Here is a 12572-nt window from a genome sequence, read left to right on the forward strand (position 1 = left end):
ACAAGCAGAACCAAATGGCTGATACAAAACAATAGTCTTACTAGTGTTTTCTTTAGATCCTTAGAAAACCAAACCATAACGAAATCAGATGGAGTACTGCCTACACATTTAGATATTCTTTAGATTTTTAGAGAACCAAAACACAAAAAAGGAAAAGCAAAATACTACTACTCAATCCCAAAATAAACGAATTTACGAGCTTTTGATAGAATCCGTCTTATTTAAAAATTTATTAAAAATTTAAAAAATAGTCACATGTAAAATACTATTTATGTTTTATTATATAATAACAATAAAAAATTAATTATAAAAAATTCAAATAAATCGAAGAGTTTAAAATTCTATCAAAAATTTATAAATTCGTTTATTTTGGGTACTCAGTGCTTAGCAGTAAGAAGCCAGAAAGCAAGAAGGATAGAGGGAAATGTAAGGAAAAGAAGAAATGTTTGGATTATCGCCTTGCGTGCAGAAGAAGCTCCTAGGACGCTCCTTCGCCCATGCCGCCTCGTTCGCCGACCCTTCTCCCTCCCATCGGAATCTTCGCCTCTCCCCTCGCCGGAGTCCTCATGCCAACCCCATCTCCCTCTCCACCAAGTGCGCCGCCGGTTCTTCTCCTTCTTCCTCCGCCGAGGAAGACGACGTAGGTAGGTCCCCTACGAACCTACTCTGCAGAAACAATGGCAGAGCTTTTAGCTGATCGGTGTGCCTTGGCCCTCATCTAGGGTTTGTTCTCCGTAGAGATTGGAGTTTAAAGTTACTACTATTTCACTTGCTGAAATGGGGGCACCATGGTCGCGGCCCCGCCATAGTACTCGTTTCTGGATAATTGGGCGAGCGGCTATAACTTCATATGCTTCTAACAGCAGGAATGCTATCCTCTGTAGCTTATCTGAGAAACCAAGTGTGTGTTGCTTTGCTGCTTTCGTTTTCTACAGTTATGTTTTAGGGTGATGGCTATTTAGATTTCGGTCACTACTTGCTTTCCGAATCGATGCGCAACCTTCTTTGGTGATTGTTGTTCAGAAGTTCAGTCAAGGACATCATACATGATAAGCACACTTGTATTCAAACTTCAATTTTGTCCATGATGCATCAATCTGCAGGTGCAGGGCTGGGATATCGTCATCCTCCAAAGCAAATACAAGAAATTGTTGATGCTCCACCGAATCCCGGTTACCTTATTTCCCCTCGCAGAGATTGGATCATGTTCCTAAAACGCAGAGCCATGCCTCTGTTAGCAGAGTTTGCAAAACCAGAAAATGTTCTTTCCGGCATACGTATTGATCCTGGGTCTAACATGAGAAGCAGAATGTAAGTAACAAAGCGTTACCATTCAATGTTAGTGCGGGTTTGCTGATCATATTCGTTTATCCAATGGTTGACTTATTTGCAGGTCATTTTTTAATATCCATACGCTGATGGATAATGGAACTTTGGGTCCAGCAAAAGAGGTCCACGGATACGCTGATGGTGCAAAGATTAATTTTGTAACATGGTTGTTTTTTCAAAAATTCTTGACTGTAATTTTTAGTATGCATCCAAATTATAGCATGCTGTTTTCTAACCATATTTCCTCTTTTGATATTATTGAATTTCAGGTCACCCGATGGTCAGCACATGGCATTCACTGTGCGCTATGAAGATAAGGTGATTGGATGATGCTTTAGACTATGAAATTGGAGAACATTTTTGGTGGTTATTGATGATCCTATTGTCTGATTGATTCATTTGAGTAGGTGGATAGCAGTGTCAACTTGTCACTATGGGTTGCCAGTGCAGAATCTGGAAAGGCTTGGCCACTTTGCATATCAGAAGACATAAGGCTGAATGCTATTTTTGAGCTGTGAGTGTCTGCGTTTTCTGGATGTAGTATATTTGTACTCCTTTTCTGCAGAAATTATCATTTTTGTCGTGTTCAATTTTTTCAGGTTTGTATGGGTGAATGATTCTACCATATTGGTTTGCACTATTCCTTCGTTGCGTGGCAATCCACCAACAAAACCGTTGGTTCCTTTAGTTCCTAGGATCCGTTTTAATGAGAATAAAAATATTGTTCAGATGAGAGCCACAAAAGAAATGTTGAAAGATTTGCATGAAGAAGAGTTGTTCGATTACTATGCAACATCACAGTTAATATTGGTGTCACTGGATGGTACTGTGAAGTCAATTTCCCCACCTGCAATATATACTGCTCTTGATCCTTCACCAGATGAGAAGTACTTGATGCTCACTTCTGTCCACCGGCCATATTCTTCTACTGTCTCATATAAAAGGTTCCCAAATAATGTTGAGCTGTGGACAATTGATGGTACATTTATCCATGAAGTGTGTGATCTGCCCCTAGCTGAAGATATTCCAATCACATCTGGCAGTGTCCGTAAGGGAAAATGTTTAATCAGGTGGAGACCTGACATGCCCTCAACATTGTATTGGTGAGTCACAAAAAATGTATCTTTTCAATTCCTTATGAAGCTTCTGATACTAGGTAAACTCAACCTTGTAGTATTTTCAATGCCAATGCACTTGTACATTTCTGCTGTGTTAGGTGGTTCTATTTGATATCCTTCTGCTTTCATGATATTGCAGCAAGGTAATCAGGTTGTTGATAGATAATGTGGCTAGTTGCTTGCATGCAAAATAGCTAGTTGGCAGATCCCTAGGCATGCCATTAGCCGTTCTTTTGACTACCTTTCTACCATGTGATCACAATCCATTTTAAATTGACTATCAACTTTTCTGAAAGATCGACTTGATAAATATTTGGTGACCTAGACCTCAAATTAGTTAGAAAAGGGTGGATGGAGATCCTTTTTTCCTTCACTACTTTTAACCATAAGGTAGTTGCATTTTGATTTAGTTTGTTTTCTGTTTCATAAACAATCACCATACTAACAATAGTCCCTACTGTATTAGTTTCTAATGCTAGATATACAATCACCATGCTAAGCAATAATTCTTAGATGTTAGACTCAGTTCTATTTTTTTAAATCACATGTGATGCTTTCAAAGGGTGGAGGCACAGGATGGAGGAGATGCAAATGTGGAAGTCTCACCACGTGATATAGTTTACATGGAGCGTGCAGATCCTTTAAATGCGAGAAACCTCAAGTTTTTCTTAAACTTGACCTTCAGTATAGGTATAAAACTACCACAGGTCTAACATTTTCTCCTTGTGATGTTACAGAGAGAATAGATTTTTAGAGAGAAACAATTTACAATGGGAACATTTAGTTTAGTTTGGAGATAAAATTTGAATGTCGACTTCAAGTATGTAATTTATGGTTTTTTAGGCTAACAATGTATGTCATTGCATTTAAAACACACCAATATACTTTGTTCAACTGTTTGCCATATTATTGGAAAATTCTTACTGTGTTGAAATCTACAGAAGGACCTCTTGGTGCAATGGATCACATGCGCTGATCTATGAGCATTGGTACAAGACACGCAGAACAAGAACATGGGTTATCTCCCCTGACTGCAACGATGTTAGTCCATGGGTATTATTTGAAAGATCTTCAGAAGATGCCTATTCAAATCCAGGTTCTCCAATGATGTGCAGAACCCCTGCAGGCACCTTTGTCATTGCAAAAATTAAGACAAACTATGATGGAACCTACATCTTATTGAAGGGACGAGGTGCCACACCAAAAGGAAGCATCCCTTTTCTTGATCTTTTGAATATGTATGCTTTGCACCAGTCTCTATCAAACATTTATGCTGCACCTTAGTACCTACTCTGTTATGACCGTTTGAATCCATGGAGTATTTTTTTCTTTTCAGAAATACGGGAGTAAAAGAGCGGATATGGGAGAGTAGCAAGGAGAAGTATTATGAATCTGTTCTTGCTCTGATGTCATATAACCCCAAATGTGAAATCCAGCTTAATCATCTAAAGTTGCTTGCATCGAAAGAATCAAGAAGAGAACCTACCCAATATTATATCAAGATTTGGCCAGATAAGAGTCAAGTGCAGATCACAAAGTATCCCCATCCATGTCCACAACTGGCAATGCTGCAAAAAGAAGTTATCAGATACCAGCGAGAGGATGGTGTTAAACTCACTGCTACATTATATCTGCCTCCAAGCTACAATCCATTAGAAGATGGGCCTCTTCCATGTCTAATTTGGTCATATCCTGGAGAATTTAAAAGCAGAGAGGCCGCTGGCCAAGTTCGTCGCTCACCCAATAAATTTGCATGCATCAGCAGCAACTTTCCTCTTTTTGGTTAGCTAGAGGGTACTTTGCGCCATATTTCGTTTCATTGACACATTGCTTTTGCAATATTTGCCATTTAATGAACCACCAATGTAAAATGCAATTTTTTTTATCTTATGCTGCATCTTACAGGTTTGCTATTCTGGCTGACCCTACAATCCCTATTATTGGTGAAGGAGATCAAGAGGCTAATGATAGGTAGTGTTATACTAATTCATCTAAACATGATTATGTCATCCTGTATATTGAGCTTCTGGGCTTGCTAGTATGCAAAGTACACAGTTTCCATGCTCTCATATGTCAGTCCTGTACTTCCCTGTTGAAACATAATTCTGTTATTACTTTTACTTAAAAAGCACGCAATAACTAAATATGGTGCTATTTCTTCCTTCTTAAACGAGTAATTTCCTATTTTTCTAGGTACATAGAGCAGCTAGTTGCTAGTGCAGAAGCAGCGGTAAATGAGATTGTAAGAAGAGGGGTAAGATTTTCTCTTGAATTTGTTTTTTTGCCAAATGTTTACGTTTTTTCTGTCTGTGTTGATTTTTCATGTTTCCTCTCCCGGTGGATACTATGTTTCTGTAATCAGTACCTAATGATATAAAATTTTCCCTCTTCTTTAGGTTGCTCACCCTGACAGAATAGCTGTGGGTAGTCATTCATATGGTGCATTTATGACTGCTAATCTCTTAGCTCACGCCGCTCATCTTTTCTGCTGTGGAATTGCCCGTTCTGGAGCTTACAACAGGACACTGACTCCATTTGGGTTTCAGGTTCACTATACTGTATAATAGATATCCTTCTTCTTTGCTTAATAGCTAATACACTTTATGGCCTATATGAGTTTTCCCTGTTTTTGGTTTGAAGAAAGAGGTACGGACGCTATGGGAGGCTACTGATACCTATATTAAGATGAGTCCCTTTATGGCAGCTAACAAAATCAAGAAACCAATTTTACTCATTCATGGAGAAGATGACAGCAAAATAACGACTGCAATGCAGGTAGCAGCAGTACCTTCAGAGATATATGAGTTCTAAATAATTTGTTTATTCACAAATGCAGGTACTATCTAAAACTATATTTCTTTATATGCTTGTAGTCAAGTCAATTTTATGATGCCTTGAAAGGTAATGGGGTGCCATGCCGCCTGGTGATTCTCCCATTTGAGAGGCACCACTATGCTTCAAGGGAGAGCATTATGCATGTAATTCGGGAAACTGATAGATGGCTGGAGATGTATTGTACAAATAACTCTAGGGAGTAGGGACATCCAAGTTGTAAAATCCACTGTTAATACAGCACAGCCACCTGCTTGCCAAGCTTTAGCATTGTACTTCACCGAGATATATACTATGGTAAGGCCTTTTGTGTTATGACTCATGAAGTTAGCCTCCTCAAAAGCACAGCATCAGTTGGTTCTTTGTGCTATATTTCAACCTGTTTTTGTTTGAATTACTAATTCCCTTCATTTTAGTGTTTACTTTGAATCTACTACTTGTTTGAGTGTGACAGGGGAGTTTTGTTTTTATTTCTCTCTTTTTTATTGATCTGTAGACTTGTAGTACTCATGTGATAGAAGATTGCGATGCCTTTTGAAGTGCATGTTGTCTGTTGCAATAGAGACCTTTTTTTTTCTTTTTTTATCTATATGAGACAATGAGTGTATTTTATCGAGTGCTTTACTACTAATTTTTGGTGTGCCATTTAATGACTCATGAGTTTGATGTTATGTTCTTTTGCAGCGCAAGCTGGTTCAAGTGGACATTGCTAAAATTTTCCATTGAGAAATTCAGAGATAATGTAAAGTGGTATTGATGGGTTACCATCCAAACGTCAAAACATCCTTTGGTTCAAGTGTTTATCCATTTTTTTTCTCTTTTTTTTGCCGAGCCATTATTTTTCTCATTTGTATGAAGATAATCATATTCAGTAGTTATACTTGTTTAAACAGGTGCTAGAAATGATTTGTGTATGTATCATCTACCTCACAATAGGATATCTTATTCGGAGCATCTCTGCCAAACTTGCTACCCTTTTATGTACAAAAAGTGTTGTACTATCAAGTTGTGTTACTTGGTGTTGAAATTCTGTATTCCACGACTGCTGCAGTGTGCTGCGTTATGTTTCTGATTTATTTTGTTGTATAAAACCTGTAATAAAAACAATTATGGATTTACGCATCTCGGGATGCAGTGGTCAGAATATTATCATTCCATTGTAATATAAAAATGAGTATATTGAATGTAATATCACTTCTACAATGCTGGATATCATCATCCTATCATTTGTGCCGAATCTCATCCTGCAATGTGCTCACGATGTTAACATGAATAAATGTGGCACCAGCTGAATTTTATTGGTATACATGCACAACTTTTACTAGCAGTTAAAGGCAACTAAAGCTTTAGAATTTTTTTATTTCATTTTTGTCCGATGTTACGTGTAAAAAGAATGGCCTTACCATCAGTTCATCTTGTTTGCTTTCGGCAGATGCCTGCTGTCCGTTTCCGTTTATGCTTCCACTCATGAATCTCTCCGTTATGCTTCCACTGATGATATGTTTTTCTGTTGCAGATTCCATATAGATGGATGAATCACTATTTTACAGCAATCTGGCACCTTTTCAGTTGATCCCAGTTCATTTTGTATCATATTTGTTGGGCTCAGAGAAACTTGAAGCATCGCATCTTTTTTTCTTATTTACCATTCTGCTTTCTTCGCTCCATTTACATTGACATTTGTATCTGCTGTACTGTTAAATGGCAGGACAAGGCAATGCTAGTTATATGGTTGGTCTCTGTCGCCTGTAGATAATATCGACAGCGTAACTTGTTTTTTATCATTTGAGTTTATTTGGATGATGTCTGCCTCCTGCTTTTAGTTATTGGTTGCCTCTGTAATTACGAGGTACTCAAGGCCCAAACAAGATCATCTTAGATAACATCATCGCCCTCTTTTAATTTGTCTCCATCCTATGCACACACTAGGATATGGATATGATTTGGACAACAACAGTAAGCAGAAGAGGACAGCATGGTTAAGTCAAATATACCAAAGCTAGCTTCAAATCTTACAGCATGTCCATGTTTAAAATGATAAAAGCTACATGCTTAAATGGTTACAAGCGCGTTGATTCTTCTAGAATTTCCAATTTTTTTTTATGGAGTTGTATCAAGATCCTAACCTTGTGTTTTTGTTCCTATAACTGAAGAAATCTGACAGGATTTGGGTAGTCAACTGTATCCACTTGGACGTACCTATGTTTTCGCTTATTCCACAAATAAGCGAAACAAAATATTTACAAATAAAAAATAATAATTTATGAATAAAGTTTTTATACATGTTTTTACCGATTTAAAAATCAATGCTGAAAAATAAACTACGATAAAAATATACTAAAATAAACTCTAAATTTAAGGTTAATTTTTTTTTGCCAGGATGGCCGAAGGAGGCCGCCCAATTTCATTAAGGATAGAATTCACAATTTACATGGATTTGGGAACCCCGAAACCAGAAAAAAGAAAAGAAACAAAAGCTGTTTATGAACAGCAACTAGACCGAGGTGATAAGCTAACCCAGAAGGTTAACCGATTCCCTCAGGCACTCTGAAGAAGTTAGCTGCCGTCCAGATGGAAATTTCCTCTCTGATCCCCTAGAAATTTAAATTTTGTTTATAAGTATAAACGAAAATATAATTGTGCTAGCGGACTAAGAAGACTATGTCTGCAGCAGCAGTGCATGCTACTACCCAGACCACTACTCAGGTCAAGGAAAGAAAAGCAAAGATTATTCGGTGCTAGGATTAAGGGGGTGAATGCCAAAAAAATATTTCGTAAATAAAACTTTTATAAAGTATTTTTAGCAATCTAAAATTAAGAACGAAATAAATTCTGGTGAAAAATCCCATCAAATCAACTCTAACTTTTAGATTAAAAAATTAAATTGACTTATAAACATAAGAAAAACAAGAATAGGAGCGTGCAGTACAAATGCAGGTAGTTTTCAAGGAATCAATTGAAGCACACATTTTTAGACCTTTGTACTGCCTCATCGGTTTTAGCAGGAGAAGCCAAAATGGTCTGAATTTCGTTGCGTCAGTTGGAAGCATTGCAACGATGTGTCAGCTGGTTAGAGCAAGTTCAATAGGCAACCAACTGCTAGCTCTAATTTATTTATAGTTAAGCTAATAACTAATTTATACAATAGTAACCTATAAAACATATACTACCATGTCATACACACATTACGTCGAGTACGTGCTGTTGCTAGCTATAAATCTGTAGCCCACTTCCCTTCTCTGCTCTCTTATTTTTTAAAAATATATTTATAACTGGCTTATAGTCTGCTATTGTACCTGCTCTAATATTTACTACAAGACGTGTGGATGGCACAAGCCTCTCTGCACTTCACACGCGCAGAATCTCAATTTGCTCAGGTCTCTTCTCCAATCGTTCTTGCAACTTGATGAGTGGAGATCTCTTTCTATCTACCTATCAGGATAATAACTGAGCAGTAACCACCACAGGCTCCATGCATGTTGCCCTTCATAGTACTCCACACACCAAAAATCATACTACCAAGAGAATGGTTTTTTCGTGTCATCCAAATAATTATGAGAAACTCTATCCGTATTTAATTTTTTTTCTGTTAATTTACTTTTAGCATAATATCCCTTTGCCATTTAGATTATATGCAAGAAAAAAGACAAGTGCATTTGTGATTGATTAATGGGTTAAGACCCATTTCCGAGATCGATTTAATTGCCGATCAATGCGCTGTGCTGCTCCTTGTTGATCGATCACCGAAAGTTGCAGCAACCGGATCAGATCAGCACAGAATATTTATCGCCGTTTCAATCTTTTCATTGAAAGGCTAGCTAGGTGCATGTCAGTCAGGGACTCAGGGTGCAAGCGAACGGCTGAGACGAAGTCAAGTGGAATTCAGAAGAGAATGGTTGGACCATCCATGTTTGCAATTCCTTTCTGTGCAAAGTCAAGCAGTCCAGAATGATTAGATTTTCAGTTTTCTTGTGGACAGTTCACACGCTTCATCTTGTTCCCTGTGCTGTATAGAACACTTTTGTCTTGTTTTGGTGCCCTCCGATGACTTCCAAAGGCCACCAAGGATGGTCATCCATCCACTTGCTGTTTCAATGGCTCTTTTTTTTCTTCTATTGCTCGAAAACGCTCAAAAGAAAGTTTCAGTGGATCTCATTGTCTGGCATGCACAGTGGCAAGCAAAAGGAGAGGAGGTGATGAGAAGACAGGAAACGCAGCAGCGAGCAGGAATGAGAAAGCAACCCAATGATAAAATCGATGCTCCTAATCGATAGGTGTTGGAATTCAGAAAGCTCCAAGGCACACAAAATTTTAGTCGAGCTGTCGCGTTTTCCTGAAAAAAGCAGTTGATTTGGTCCGATTTGGTTTCCTTTTGTGATCAGTATATATGAGATCATTTTTGGTTAACCGATCGTAGCCTCACAGGGTACTGTTCCCGGTTGCCTTCACTGCACTGTATTTTTACTGTCTGAAACCGAAACGCTTCGACGTGTTGCTGTCGCTCCTCATCTCTCGACTACTATTCTTTTTTTGCTGTACGTAGTCTTTCGGCATTTTCTGATATTTGGATACTCTGAACGCAGTTTTTTTTTTGGGGTGAACTGAAAAATGATCAGTCCTTATCAGTATTTGTATACACTGAAAATCTCTTGCCAAGCGTGTCGGCGTGTGTTAGAGACTACTCTCTGCGATCAAAAATATTTGACGCTAGAGTATTTATGTTTAAGAATAAGAATAAAAGAGTGTAAAAATGCTGAATTAGGTGCTTATGTTTAAGAATCAGAAGAAAATTAAGAATGTCACAATGCTGAATTATTAGGTGATGTCAAACACCAGCCAGCTGATACTACAGGATACAGTATATGACATTTTCAACAGTCCAACATCTCACTATAGATGTAGACCAGCAACCCCAAACCTTGTAGCATGACCACACTCCATGCAATCCTTTCAGGTGGCAAGTGTGTCACCATTCAGCTGTTCATGCAATCTCTGCAGATATCTAGCTGAGAGTGGTAGCGTAACAGATGTGCATGAGAAAACAAATATCTTGTGACAAGTAACCCATGCATTATTATTCATAGTCAACTGAACTTTTCACCTGGAACATCAAATCTTCTCTTTCATTATTTGCACTATGATAGGTGACAAAATAAGTTACATAGTACTAAATAAAAACAGGCGACACTGCATCATATATATGTTGCTGGCCACTCTTTTGGAGTGTAGGGTTGTGGTGATCATTCTATTGGTTAGACTTGCATGCTAAAGGGTTAGGACCACTTTACTAGTCTTGTCGGCAAAAAGAGATTCTCATGTCAACATAATGACATTACATGTGTGTTACATAATATATTCAATAGAATTTTCTCTATTTATTTGTTCTTAGTTTTAGGAAATTGGCAAATAGATGATAAAAAACGATAGATCAACACAGAAGACACGAGACTTAACGTGAAAAATCCTCCTAAAACTAATAAGAAAAACCATGGACGCTAGCCAACAAATATCTTCACTATATCGGATGAGGTTACAACGTCGAACAAAAACTTACAGAAACTATATATAAAAGTGAAACCCTAAGGGGTAATGATCCATCCTCCGGCCCAAGCCTCCGGCGACAAGCCTCTGTTACGCTCCTACGAAGTTGGCATTTATACGTGTGCAAATAAATTTGAATCCCAACTCGACATTAGTTGAGCAATGCGCCTTAACATGTTTTGGTGGCAACAACACATAGCTTATTTTCTATGAAATTACCTAGTAACAATACAAGTATCTGCTATATTTTTTTAAGTTAAAAATTTAAATTTTAGTTTATAAACATAAACAGAAATGGAAATACGAGGATGCAAGTGTATAACTGTAACAATGGCGACACCAACTCTAGCTATATCTAGCTGGATATGTTCCCGATGGATGACGGCACTATGGATTCATAAAAGGCCAGGGTAGCTGCTAGCCCCATCGGCTCCCTGCAATCGTGGTGGCGGTGGCGCACAACAAACTATGTTGCTCCTTCGGATTCTCATATGAACATGGCAGTTTGCCACATTACAAATCATGGATATTATGAATTTATATATACATAGTGTGGGTCTTTAGTTTTTCTTCGTATGACCTAGTTTCTTCATCTTTTATGTTTGTCATCCAAACTATAGTTTAGTCGTTTTTTTTTGTGTGTTTTTAGTTTCTATGAAAATTCAATTGGCATAACGTTCTATTCCTATGGTTTTCATGTTCATGTGTTATTTGCAGTACTGTGTTCCAAAGAGCCCTTAGCTCAACCACATAATTGTGTTTGTTCAAAATTTTCAATTTCATTCATACGTTCTGACAAATAGATTAGCTTTGAAGTTTTAATGTTAGCTAATTATTATGAGGAGGTACATTATATTTCTCCAATGATGGGAGAAACTAAACATATTTTATATATTACAGCAGTGTTCTGTAAAAGATAAATCATAATGATGCATTTTCATATTTTTATGCTATCTATAACAATTACTTTTTTTCCATATAAACTTATGGTCAATGTTTCACGGTCAAAATTACTGAAGTATTAACTCATATGGATCTCATGTGGGACCTGTAACCTGGGACAATTACTTAACAAATTAAACTTTAAGTGATGCGTGTGTGAACATGTCATATTCGTCATGCCTAATTAAACTTAATATATAAAACAAAGGCATGCGCCATGCAATTTAGACTTTGAACAAGTATTATTGTCAGTTCTTAATTTCATCGTGGAAAGAATGGCATGTGGACGGAAAGAAACGAATTATAAAATACATATATATTAAATGGATAAATTCTTGCCTCAAACATGCAAGTACATTACATTATAAATAAATGCAGGCATGCTAATTAAGGTTGGATGGTTGTCATGCTACGGGGCCATATATAGGCCGATATATATATTAATTACCTGTAGCTGACAATTTCGGTCCCTTTCAGAGATAATCTGTGAATTAATTGTCGTGCTGGCATATATAAATTGAACATCGCGATCGTAAGAACGGGTAATTAATTTGCCCCATACATATAATATATGTAAGTTGTTCTTTTCTATTTGACAAATCAAAATTATATAATATAGCTAGGAGAAAATTTCAATATACATATTTCATTATCTATTCAGATAAGGTGTAATACTAAAAACTAAAATCACTAAATTTGGCGGCCGCAATCGTTAGATCAATTTGGATAGGGCGCTAGGTATGATTTTAGATTAATTAATTGCAAGAATAGGTTCAGTGACGAACACACAGCTGGGATTTGGCGGTTTTT

At 37.3% G+C, this 12572-nt stretch overlaps 1 pseudogene; it reads left to right on the plus strand.

Moving 5' to 3' along the window:
- Window positions 1-442: 442 nt before the first annotated feature.
- LOC102714849 lies at window positions 443-6506 on the plus strand (annotated as a pseudogene).
- Window positions 6507-12572: the final 6066 nt, after the last annotated feature.

The sequence above is a fragment of the Oryza brachyantha genome, chromosome 7, assembly GCF_000231095.2.
Source record: "Oryza brachyantha chromosome 7, ObraRS2, whole genome shotgun sequence".
Lineage (NCBI taxonomy): Eukaryota > Viridiplantae > Streptophyta > Magnoliopsida > Poales > Poaceae > Oryza > Oryza brachyantha.